The following is a 13,626-nucleotide window of genomic DNA, read 5'->3' on the forward strand; positions in this document are numbered from 1 at the left end:
TTCTGGCTAAATTAAATTTTCACCTGTCACTCAGATGGTGTTTTCCTTATCGCGCCATCTTGGCCGTCGGCGGTCAGGCGCTCGGGTGCCATTTTGATTGACGGCGGGTGCTGTTTCCAAAGCTCAAGTTTTTCGCGGTATCGTCCGCGTGACGACGTTATGTATAGCGCGGCGTGCGGCTATAAATGTACTTTGACCTCCTCGATCCTCCTCCTCCGAGTGCTGCCTGTGGTGTTGACTCCTTCCTTCTTTTTCTGCACCAGGTGCATTCACAGAACTTTTGTCCACACTACTGACCTTGCGTCGACTTTGGCACATTAGAATGATTTATTATTCATATCACATCATCCTATCATTACAGCTGTTACAATGACAGTAAAAACATTGCTCATCTTATTCTTATGACTTGATGACTTCAAATAACATATAAATATCCACTCTGCTAAGTTTTTTTTATTTTTTAAAGAATTATTAGAATTTGTTAAATTAATTAAATTTGCTTGTTTGTCGTAGTTTGTTTAATTACATTTTTAAATCAAAATACCTACTGCAGGTTTTCATTGTTATATCTTATATCTTAATTGTACTTTATAATTTCATTTAGTATCTTTTTAAAATTCAAACCGACTTTAATTTTTTAAAATATTTTTATTAAAATGTTTATTATCATACCTTTACATAAATTTTTATTCATGCATTTTAGCTTAATTTTCCATTTAATTTAACATTGTTTTTCATTCTAAGCCCCGTTATTACTTTAAGCTTATTTAAATATTTTATTCTAATTATATATATATATATATATATATATATATGTATATATAATTTCCCCTCATTTTCATTCCCATTTTTTTTGTACGATACACTTATTTGTATTTTTTCCCCATTTGATTAAACTACAATAGACAAAAATACAACAAACCCTTCAATACAATTTATTAGTATTTTATTAAATCACTAAATGAATAGATTTTGTGAATTATTATCAATTTAAAAAATCAATACGAAAACCGGCGGCACGGTTGTTGTTTAAATGTAAATCCATAATTTTGTATTTTTTTATTTATTTATTCTATAGGTTAAAATGATTTGATTGATTGATTGAGGCGGCACGGTGGACGACTGGTTAGCACATCTGCCTCACAGTTCTGAGGACTCGGGTTCAATCGCCGACCCCGCCTGTGTGGAGTTTGCATGTTCTCCCCGTGCCTGCGTTTGTTTGTATGTGCCCGGCAATTGGCTGGCGACCAGTTCAGGGTGTACGCCGCCTCTCGCCCGAAGATAGCTGGGATAGGCTCCAGCACGCCCGCGACCCTAGTGAGGATAAAGTGGTACAGAAAATGGATGGATGGAATATGAAAACCAACCATTTAATATTTGGAATCTTTTGTGTGCAATGCCGAAAATAAGTCAATCAAATAGAATGATTGTAAAATACAAATGTGTAAATATGATATGGACATATGTTTACATCACCGATCAAATAAAATCAACAAATGAATATATCCCGTTGTAATTCCCCCAAAGCACATCTGGCCCTGCATGCATCTGAAAGAACTTTGAGATATGAGGTGGCAGCTCATTCTGCTGTGTGGCAGCCAATTCCGTCGTGGCGGCGTCTTGAGTGATGAGGTGACGGCGGCCCAGGCAAGCAGAAGGCGTCGAGCTGAGTGCGCGTGAACCCGGCTTGACCCTCATCGTTTCCTTTCTGCGTGCTCGCGGCCGTCGGCTGTCCTCAAAGATGCTTCCCACCTCGTTGATTGGTCGGCGCATGACAAATCATTACAATTGTGTCTGAGAGATGCTGTCGCTGGCCAGGAATTCCAAAGTGATTGTTAACCTGTCGGGGCATAGCATAGCAAGCCCCAGACGTCAGCAAAAAAATGCTACATTTAGAAAACGGACCCCAAACCCGAAACCCAAAGCCATAGCCGCAAAACCCGAGACATACCCAAATCCTAACCCTAACCCATTTCCTAAGACCCCTAAACAAGCCCTTAGCCCAAATCCTACTTTGAAACCCTAACCCTCAACTCTGAACCCTAACCATTAGGCCTGCCACACATTGCGCGACGTGACCGAAGCTGACTGGAATGGGTAATCCGCAAACAAATGATATTTTGCGACTCACATCCGCACATTGAGTTATTTCATTACCGACACGCTGTTACGGATAACTGCGGCTCTGTACAGTATAAGGTTTTGAGGCTCCATGTACAGTATACTGTACTGCATCCCTTATATGAAACCAAAAAAAACATGCCGTGATGGTCAAGGAAGAAGTGGACTGCTTCAAAAAGAGGAAGTGGGCGTTGATTAAAATGGCAGGACACGTCACCATCGCCAGTCGTGCACTTCAAAGTGGGAAATCACACCAAGCCCTCGACCATAAAAAGAGCCTTAAGTACGTCATAAAGCAAATGCCTCTGTCCTGTCATCTTCCAAATCTTGCCATGAGATATGCAATAGATAAAACAAAAAGATGGCCACCTGTGTATTCGGGAGATATTAATCTGCATGCAGACTCGTGACCTTCTTTCTGCAGCGAAGCATTGCAGCGATCAATTTGAACAAAACAAGCATACTCGAATGTATCAAACCTTACTATTTCCACTTGTTATTGTCTAAAAAAAAAAAAAACTTCCAGACTTTCAATACAGGCTACAAATGTGCTGCACGGCTTCTGCAGAATGAGGAAAAAGGTGGTGTTTTTACAACACTCCTCGGACATTTTCAATATTCAATAGTCTCAGTAGTTTTCAAGGTTCTTTTAACCCCTTTCAATTGGTTAATACTGCGTACAAATAACGGACAAAGTGGGGACAGACCAATAGTATTGAGTTTAAAGAAAAAATGAAATTGACATATTTGGACATACCCGGCGGTTTCTGCCCGACAGCAGATATGAAATGATCAATCCTATCCTACCAATAATTCCAACTGCAAAGGCTCAGCCCTAACCCTAACGCATCCATTAAACTTTAGCCCTAGCTACTTACAATGGCCCTAACCCTCCTTAATACTAACTGCTAACACACTAACTATCCTCTGAATCCCCAACCGTAACCCATCCATCCATCCATTTCCCTAACCCCGAAGTGACTTTTTCAACTGAAAACGGATTCTTACGATTTAAAGATGCCTGTGAATATTCTCATTTGTCCAGGTCATTTCATTCTCAGTGCAATGAATCGATCGCAACGTGGACTTTTTTTGTAGACATTTTATAGACTAAAAGAAATGTTTTTTGTTTTTTTTAAAGTGGACTCCACATGTCAATGCTGAAAAAAAGTCACCCATCTACAGGGTTGATGCGATTGGTTGAAACTACAGTAGTTTCATATCCAGTCCCATTTGAGGATATCCGATTCCATGCAGTTTTTTTTCCCTCTAGAATTAAGTGATTGGCTTGTTGAAAAAGTGGTCAGTGCATGACACGCGTTGGGGTCTTGGTGGGGGATTTGGGGATCACACCTCCCCTCATTTGAGCGGAAGAGGGAAACATGTTTTAATAACCACAGTTGACCCAGATCAGGGCGGAGGAAACCAATTCTTCCCCTCTTGGCCTTTAACGAGGTGAACCCGCACACACACACACACACACACACACACACACGCACGCACACACACACACACACACACACACACACACACACACACACACTCTACCTAAAGTGGCAAAAGTACTCACACTCTATATACTTAAGTAAAGTACCGACACGTGTGTAAAAAAAACAAACAAAAAAAAAACAAGCAATTGTACTTAAGTAAAAAAAAGTAATAAGTACAAATTAATTTTGACTGTCAATACCCATTTTGATAACACGGCGCAACTAAAAGACAACTGCACATCAACATGAAATTTGGTGGACATGTCTATAACAGGATGCACAAAAAAGTGCAAAAAGTGGACTGGAAGTCAGCCATTTTGGTTTGAAGCAGCCATTTTGGGGTGAATAGCAGGTCTCAAGCGTAGTTAGAAGATAAAGAAAAGAAAAAAAAACACCAAACTTCACCGTTCAACACGAAATTGGAGGGACATGTCTATCATGACAGGATGCACCAAAAAGTCTCAAAGACCCTTGCTTGAAAGTGAACAGGAAGTCAGCAATTCTGGTTTGAAGCGCAGACCTTTCCTCCCCATGAATTGAAGGCCTCAGACATAGTTGGAAAGTTGCAATAAAAATCAGCTCTGCACATGAGTTTCACTAATCAACACGGAATTTAGTGGACATGTCTATCATAACAGGACGCACAAAAATACTTGAAGGAACCATGTCCGAAATTAAAGTAGAAGTCAGCCATTTTGGTTTGAAGCAGCCATCGAGGACCAATTCCAGGCCTTGAACTTAGAAAGTTAGAAACAAAAAAAATCTGATTCAGAAATCAATTTTGGAACGAGATTTGGTGGATCTGTGTGTCATAACATGATTCTCCAAAAAGTCTCAAGGACCCTTGCCCAGAATTTACGAAGATGCCGGTAATTTTGGCTCGGCTCGTTTATAGAAAAAAAAAAAAAAAAAATCATATTCAAGTAATGTCAAGATACCTGAAAAATCAACTTAAGTAGAGTAACGAAGTAATTGTTTTTGGTTACTTCCCACCACTGCACACTACACACTAGGTTGCACATAGCTGACGTAATTAGTGATTTTTAAAGCGCCGACAAGTCTTCACGACTAGTCGTAAACAGACATTCAATATGCGCCTCGGAGCCAGGGCTGTTTATTTTGCACTTTTATAGTCCCACACCGAAGCCTTCTGTGTTTATTCTCCCTCAAACAATAATGCCACTATGTGCTCCCAGCCCACAATGGCGTTCATTTGTGCCCGTTAAAGACACAAAAATAAACAGCAAATGGAGCGTTCTGGCCCACGTTTGCTCCAAAAACACGTTTTATGAGGGCGGTGGCGTGCTAGCCTGAAAAGCTGAAACGCCGCTGCTGGATTGACAGGAAGTTGCCCGCTCAAATATGGAAGTTACATGCAAGTGTGCGGCGGTGGATATTTTCAACAGGTGTGTCAACGAGCAAAGATAAGAACTCATTAAACAAAAACAACAACAAAAACAAGGCAGGACCTTCGCCAAGGCTGAACGTCAAAGGCCACGGTGTGATAGAGTCCAACAATTTAGTTTAACCACGAACCCAAACCTTAAAATCCCCGTGAAGTGAAATGAAATCTCTTGTAAATTTCACACACCGAATAAAAGTCAAGGCTGCCAAATTTGATTGGTGACAAACATTGCCATGTATACAACATGAGGCTTTAAAATTTTGCAAATTCAAGCCGTTCAATCTGCTCTCCAGCACTGTGGGCGTGTTTGCTGAATGTGCTGAAACCACTCCCTGCTCAGCGGCCCACTGTCAATCAAACGCCGCTGCTACAACTCGGAAAAAGGGATGCTACTTCATTTAGCATCTTTCTTATGCCTACAAATGTTTGAGCTGCTGTTTAAAGCCTCCTATGGCTGGAATATAACCCACTAGGGCTTTTCATCGTCGCGACGACGAGACGTTCTAAAGCGGCCACGCCAGCGCAAAACTCCTGTCCACACACTGGCTCTAACATCAGACGTTTTTTTTCCCCCATCTGCTCACTCGTCCGTCTTTCTCTCTGTGACGTGCGCGCACTCGTGGCTGACAACGAGGCGCTCTAAAGCAGCCACGCCAGCAACTATCTGAAGGCAAGATGCATTTTCGGGGGTACACGCAATAGATAGCTAGCTAACTGTCGCAATTACGCCGTATAACTGCTGATGTAAAAAAATGAATAAATAAAAAGCGCTCAATTTATTTTATAGTGGGGGAGGGGCGACTCATGCTGGACTCCAAAGTGCAGCACGCCCAAAGAAATCAGGAAAAATGGAATGTTGAAAAATAGTTCCACACTATAACACACATTTGAGTACTACAGAGTTCTTTTCAGCAATTATCTTCAAACATGTCGAATGCATTTCGAAACAAATCTCTGTATTCACTTTACAGGGTCTTAAACTCTAACAGCTGAACCCTAACCTGACTTTAGAAATCTTACCCCTAACCCAAACCACTAAAACAAACCCTAATACGAACCCTACTTTGAAACCCCAACATTAACTCCTCATCCTAACCCTTGACCCTAACCCCTGTTCTGAAACGCCAACCCTAATACTGACCCCTATCTCGACTTTGTAACGCTTACTTCCAACTCCTAACACTAACCCTGGTTTAACCGAACCCTATTTTGAAATCCTAATATTTATGCAAAACCCTAAGGCTGAACCCCAAACCTTCAAATCAAGAATATTAGCCTCAACGCTGTTGCAAATGGAATTAGAATCTACGAGGAGTCACTCGGTGTAAGGTGGCTGCAGTTAAAGTCTTGATTTACAAGGCCGACTCTGCGCCACAATCCTCCCGACAGACTTGCAATTTCCTGTGCGAGAAAACACTCACTCAATCCATACGGAGGGAGACACACACACACACACACACACACACACACACACACACACAAAGACATTCATACAAAAAAGAATATAGACAACCACTGGAAGAAAATGTAAGATGATTGTCACTTGCTTGATATTTTCCCCGAGAAAAACTTATATAGTTCTATGCTATTTCCCAGCAAAATCCATAAAGGCACTGGGCCCTCGCCATTGATTTATATCAAGTATGTGGAGGCACACCTCATAAATAACACACACACACACACACACACACGCACACACTACAAAACACATGGTCACCCCTGAACAAGCCAGCCATTTTCCAATCCGAGCACTGACGTTAACGCAAATCCAGCAGCAGAACAAGATGACAACCTACTTGTGAATCCACATCAAAGGAGCTTCAATTACAGCTACAATCGGATTTAAGGGTGTCGTTTCCACAGGAGAAGACCAACAATTGTGCTTGTTTGATGGCTGTGAGGCAAAGGCCTCAAACTTTGTCAGAAAGTTAGAAAATAAAAAATATCAGTCTCTCTATAAAAAAAAAAAAAAGTCTCACGGAGTCATGTCTGGGGTTGAACAGAACAGTCAGCCATTTTGGGGCCAATTCTAGAACCTCGTACTTTGAGTGAGTAAACATTCAGCAGTTTCAAAGATTAATATGACATTGAGTGGATATCATAACGGAATACACAAAAAAAGTGTCAAGGACCGATGCCCCAAAAAGATCATGAAGTCGGCAATTTTGGTGCGAGGCAGCCATTTTGGGGCAAAGTTCAAGCCTCATACTTTGTTAGAAAATTGGGGGAGAAAAAAAACAAAACACTTTAATTATGATTAGCAGACTTGTTGAATAGCAAAGTTACGATTTATGATATTGTTTCTTTAATACGCTGTGACATTTATGACTTGTTTGTAGGAAAATATGAACAAGAATGAAAGTTGTTGGCCATTTGTGTTCATTTACAGTATATGAAAAAAATAAACTGGACACAATGACAGACGTCAAGATACTTGCTCTTATGTGTTAATATATTTATACTTAAAATTCGGTGAAATTTTTACATTTTTTATTAGAACTTAACAAATTGGAACCTCAGAATAACACTTATCTTTGTTCAAATGAAAACAAATCTCTGCATATGTTTATAAAAGGCAAGGTTTTGCTAACTGTTTTTTCCCCCAGTGACGTTCAAAATAGGGCATTTTATAATATTATTTTTGTGGTTTTTGTGGGTGAGTTTATATGATTCACAGAACTAAAACTGGCTAAAAGTGGGCATTTTTGGCTGCAGATTAGACCTTATAAACGAAAATAAAAAAAGTGTTTTATTTGATCATTCAGCCCCCCCCCCCCCCCTCTCCCCCACAAAAGTGTTTTGTTGTCATTGAAAAATGATACAAAAGTGACATAAAGCACACAAAACGCAGGAGTATTTTTAAAAAAGTACACCTGTCTACACATATCATGTATTAGTAGCTGTCTTCTGGGCAGTCCCAGGAACCAAAACTCGGCACTAATGACTCGTAGTGGTGCTGTGTTGGGACCCAAACATGCTGCAGGCTATGTAGTCAATAGTGGGAGTAGCAGGAGTGTTTAGTCTGCCCTGTTGGATCAAGGTGTCAGCACAGGAAAGCAGGAATAATCACAACTAATAAGAAACATGCTCAAGAATGCCTGTCATGTGTCTTTAGTGGTCAACATGCAAAAAGTTCTGGATGAACACTGACATGTGTCAAAATCAATGGATCATGACACTTGTAAAGGACAAAGTAGGAACTGGGTTTAATCTGTTTTGTTTGAAAACTTTCTCATGTAAATTGGCAGTTTTTTGGGGGACTGGTTGTTGCCAACCCTGCCAAAAGAGTTGGGTATTTTTCCCCAGTTGAGAACGATAACGCCTTTGATGCATAAACAAGTGGGCAAAGCTATTTGATTTAAAAAAACAAAAAAACATCCTCGTGTATACCTGGATTTTCCCGTGATGCTCCCGTATTTCGCTGTGGACGCTACCATTTTCCCAAAACATTCAATTTTTGACTCGTAAAAAACGCCTTTGATGCATGAATGAGCTTCCAAGTCAACACCATTTTTTAATCTAAAAAAAATTATACACAGGATTAGGTCCTGTGTATGAGTGGAAAACAATTGCAAACCTTCCTGATTTTCCCAAGTGACTCCTGTATTTCGTTACATTCTTCCATCCTTCTCCTGACATCAATATTCTCCCAATATATATATATATATATATATATATATATATATATATATACATATATATATATATATATATATATTTGTTATTTGGATTTTTTTCACTACCGTTATGTCTTTATGTATTCTTGGAAGATAAATAAAAAAAAAATAATCCATAATCTGCGGTGACATCATCTTCCCAAACTCTTTTGCAAAGATCTAAGAGCCATAACTGATGCAATAAATAAAATGATTAAAGATGACTAAGCAGTGTAATAGGCAGAAATTAATCTGCACACACTTACGTACCTTCGTGTCTGACCAGTTCCTTAAGCATCAAAGCATGACTGTGTTTCATTTTTAACTAAACTCAAATGTATCTGACCTAACGATTTTCACTCGTTATTGTCTAAAAAACATCCGGACTTTCAAACTTGAGGCGACATAATGCCGCACGGCTCCCGCGGATGAGCGAAGAGCTGACGTTTTACAACAATTTGCAGACAGTTGAGCGTTCAAGCAAGTTGATCGGTTAGTTCTCAAGCTATTTTCAACACTTTAAACTAGTTAATTAAACTTAAAAATAACAGACAAAGCAGGGACAGACCAATCATACAGAGTTTGGGAAAAAAATGGGAAATTGACCATATTTGGACAGTCGGGTTTTCTGCCCGACAGTGGTATATTTCCTTAAGATTAGGGAGAAGGTTGGAAAATAGCTAAGACGCTAACATTGAACCACAACACACACAGCGACCACCCAGAAGGACATGGCCTGTCAATCATGTCACTTAGAGAATAAACAATCGCATGTTTTATTTTGCAGCTAGCATTTTTTTTTTTTTTGTGCTATTCATTTAAATTGAAATTTTAATTGTATACAGTGTGATATTAGATTCACTTACTCACATCCTTTTCCTCATTTTGGTCACAGATGGACACGTGTGTCTCATGCCATCAATTTAGTCTCCTCAGACACTTTTAGGTGAGCTAATTCAATTAGTGAAGCGCTTTCAAGTGGCCATCATAAACACACCCACGAACACACGCACCCACGAACACACACACACGTGCATAAACACAAAGTGCATATGCCTCCAGGGCAAAGTTGTCTGTCAGCACAGAGGCTTGATCTCAGGCCTCATTATAAGCCTTCTATCCGTGCAAAACACACACTCGCACACACACACACACACACACACCCACCCACACACTTTTAACATCAGTCCAAACATGACCCGCTGACCTGGTCCAGTCCAGGTCCAGACTGAGACGGTCATGTGACCAATCCGAGATTTTCAGTGCGTAAAAATATCTTCATTAAAAGAAAAAGAAAAACACGAAGGACATACAACATCATTAAAAATGTACACACACACACACACATACACACACAACCACACAAGCATCATCTTTTTTTGGTTTTCCATGCCGTCAGCTGGATTAATTATGGGTAATGTAGGTGTGTGTACAAAAGCATAAATAAAATCAAATGTATGTATTTGTTTTTAAAAAGGGTCATAAAAGAATCTATCTTGGTAGATTATTATTATTTTTTTAATATATGTAGCCCCCCCAAAAAAAGGTTTCTTTTAAATGTAACAACAGCTTTAGATCTGGTGGATATAAAAAACATGACCATGACATGACAAACGTCATGGCTTGTGTTGTAAAATGTAACTGTAAAGATGTCAGGAAAAGCCTGTTAGAACATCTGAACTTTATTTGGGTTTAATCAGAGGCACTTTAAATGGTGGCAGGTGTGTGCTGACTCTCAATAAACATGAGTTAGAACGTGATGGGTTAACTTTGAACAGTCACATCCCAGTTACAAGAGGGTGTATGCACTTGTGCAACAACATTATCTCAGTTGTTTATTTTTACTTCCACTCACAAAAAGATTTTTTTTCAATTGAATTTTGCAAGTTGTGGGTCACGTTAAAGGTTTCAAAAAGTTCGGAAATTATTCATATTGGTCTCAATTTCTTATATCACAAAAACCTGGCATTTGAAAGGGGGTGTGTAGACTTTCTATCCGCTGTTCAGTATGTAAGAACATCTTTAAAGTGGGAAAAAAATAATGTAATTAGATATATTTTTTTAATTAATAATTTTTTGATGACTGAAGCAGCAACAAACAAAACAATATGGTTAAACTCCGTAAGCCTATGGCCTCTACCGTTGAGGAGGTCCAACACCACGCACGCACGCACGCCCGCCCGCACGCATACACACACACACACACACACACACACACACACACATAAAGAAGAAGTGTGGAAATGTGGAGGTAGTGACTGCTTCCCATTAGCGTTTAATTGAGTTAAAAGAGTTCTCTTCACCTCTCTTGGCTCCAAGTTCAATAACTCAATTGAAGTCTTTTTCTGACATCTTTTAGTCCACGGGCTACAACACTCGCCTCCCATTGCGTCTACCGTTTTGTTTTATTTTCCTTGTACCTGCGTTCGGACTTCTTGGTTCAGGTTTTTTAGCCCCGAGGACAGAAAGTTCCAAAAGTCAAAATAATCACGTGAAATCTCTTTATTGCCTTCAAGAATGTGGGTCAGTTTGAATGAAGGTCCAAATGAAGGTTATTTCTGCATAAGAAATAAATGGACTTCCCCCTAACACTGGTCTTGCCCCTCCCCTTGAAAGTCTCCCGCATTGACAAAATGGATAGGTTTTGATTTTGGCCAGTAAACAACTGAAAATACTACACAGCGCCCCTTTAAGTACATGTAGCAGTGTTTCCCCACACTATAGAACCACCAGCTAGAGCTAGTGGGGCACTGGTCCACTAGCACTGCTCCATACAAAATCTCTACAAAAGAGTGTACATAATTAGATTTTTGTTATGTTATTCTACAAATTTCCTTTCCCCATCATTCTAATGTCAACGATGTGCTCCACAATCTCGTGTCCTCGGCCTCTCTCGAGTAACTTTTTCTCTGGTTAACACACTAATGTTCAGGCCACAAATCTTAGCGCCCAAAACCCCCCTTCTCCGAATCCAATGGCTTGATTTCCCTGCGTTGGCAGCGCATTTTATTTCATATTCCCAAATGACCGTGTACCAAAAATAGAAAATATTTTTTTATGCTACAGCATAAATCCTTCGTTCATCACGGGAGTGTCGTAAAAAAATGTCCAAGTTAATACAAAGACTGTGTATTTCATTCAAGACTGCATCAGAAATGCACCTTTGGAAAGGAATAAACAGGAAGCATGCTGCTTGAGCACTGACTGGAACACTGGTAGTACAATATTATGGAAGTGCTCTAGGTTGATAGATTGTAGGTAGGTGAATTGTGGGATTGTATGTAGACAGATTGTAGCTACTGTATGTAGGTAGTGTATATTGTAAGTATGTACGTAGGTGGGTAGATTGTAAGTAGATTGAATGTTGGTTGGTAGGTGTAGTATTTAATGGTAGGATCTCAGGTAGGTGGCTATATTATAGGCACACTAAGCAGGTAGGTAGGTGGGTAGATTGCTGACTCATTGGTAGTTCTGTCGGTAGATTGTCTTTAGGTAGATTGAATAATTATTGGTTGATCGGTGCAATATTGAAAGTAGATACCATCTCAGATAGGCAGCTATTATAGGTCAATAGGTAGATTGGTGGCTCAATGGTAGTTTTGTCGGTAGATTGTCCGTAAGTAGATTGAGTAATTGTTGGTTGATTGGTGCAGTATTGAAAGTAGATACCATCTCAGATAGGCAGCTATTGTAATAAATACAGTTTGTAGATTGGTGGGTAGATTGCTGGCTCAGTGGTAGTTCTGTGGGTAGAATGAATGATTGTTAATCATTGGTTGATTGTTGATTAGTAGGTATAGTATTTCATGTAGGTAGATAGCATCTCCGATAGGTAGCTATTGTAGGTAAGTAGGTAGATAGAAAGATAGGTTGCTGGTTCATTGGTAGTTCTGTAGGTAGATTTTCTGTAGGTAGACTAAGTGTTTGTTCGTTGGTAGGAATAGTATTTAATGTAGGTAGGCTCTCAGTTACAGTAGGTAGAGAGATAGATATACTGTATTGTAGGTAGTCTAAGTTTATTGTATGGTTGTATATTAGTAGATTGTATGATGGCGCATCGGTGTACCGGGTGTATGCGTTTATGTGTGTGTATTTAGGCCCAGCGGCAGCCGGCAGGAGTGGAGTGGCAGGAATGCGGGTGGAGGGGGCGCAAAAAGATGAGTTACGCGGTAGTGATGGCAAAAAAGAAAGCGACAACAATTAAAAGCCAAGATTAACATGCAGTTGATGGGAAGCTTTTCATCAATGAGTGCCAACAAATAAACGCCATTCAAAGACAACACCGCCCCATCAGGCGAACCGCGCCATTCCGAGAATTCCACCGGGGCGCGGGCCGATCCGGTGTCGGGTGGACGTTCAGACCGCCGCTCCCAAGAGACTGAAAGGTTACCCCGTGTAGAATACGAAGTTGCGGGGAGACAGCTGGGGGCTAATCTGGAGTCCGGCACATCGAGGTCATCTGATATGAGCAGTGTGAAAACGACCACGTTCACATGAAAATCAATTTGCTGTACACGCCTCACGCGCAACAGTTGCGGGGATACTCGAAACTGCACCAGCTACGTGACTATCTGATCATTCAGTGTACAGAAAAGAAACGTGACTGACATTTGTTCCATCCATTCATCTACCTTCCTGCCTCCTGCCCAGCTACATACCCACCCACCTTTCTTGCCAACAATCTACTTACCAACCTACATAACGACCTAGCTACCATATTTTTTCCATACCTACCTTTGATACCGACAACCTATTTACTGTACCTACCTACCCAACTAATGAAAACTACCTAGCTACCATATATCTCTGTATCTACCTCTTTATCTGGTCTCCCACTTATCTATGATCCAGCAGTCGACCTCCCCATATATACTCTCAAATATACCTACAGTGTACTTCTGTATGTCCCATATATATATATATATATATATATATATATATATACATACTTACC

This window comes from Phycodurus eques, chromosome 12, assembly GCF_024500275.1.
Source record: "Phycodurus eques isolate BA_2022a chromosome 12, UOR_Pequ_1.1, whole genome shotgun sequence".
Lineage (NCBI taxonomy): Eukaryota > Metazoa > Chordata > Actinopteri > Syngnathiformes > Syngnathidae > Phycodurus > Phycodurus eques.